We start from the raw sequence: 228 nt of genomic DNA, 5'->3' as shown, positions 1-228 counted from the left end.
CCCCGCCAGTAACCCAGACCCCACCAGTAACCCCACACCCCAGCTCCGACCCCACACCCTAGCAGTACCAGTAACCCCACACCCCACCAGTAACCCCACACCCCAGCTCTGACCCCACACCCTAGCAGTACCAGTAACCCCACACCCCACCAGTAACCCCACACCCTAGCAGTACCAGTAACCCCACACCCCACCAGTAACCCCACACCCCAGTTGCCCGGACCCCAG

At 63.6% G+C, this 228-nt stretch overlaps 1 protein-coding gene across 1 annotated transcript in view; it reads right to left on the bottom strand.

The window, feature by feature from the left end:
- RHOC (ras homolog family member C) overlaps window positions 1–228 on the bottom strand; it is a 12,947-nt gene that overhangs the window by 8,949 nt on the left and 3,770 nt on the right. The gene's annotated exons all lie outside the window — the stretch shown is intronic.

Source organism: Haliaeetus leucocephalus, unplaced genomic scaffold (genome assembly GCF_000737465.1).
Source record: "Haliaeetus leucocephalus isolate CR32 unplaced genomic scaffold, Haliaeetus_leucocephalus-4.0 Scaffold68, whole genome shotgun sequence".
NCBI classification, from domain to species: domain Eukaryota; kingdom Metazoa; phylum Chordata; class Aves; order Accipitriformes; family Accipitridae; genus Haliaeetus; species Haliaeetus leucocephalus.
The sequence above is the reverse complement of the archived record's forward strand: the minus strand, read 5'-3'. Positions and strand labels throughout refer to the sequence as shown.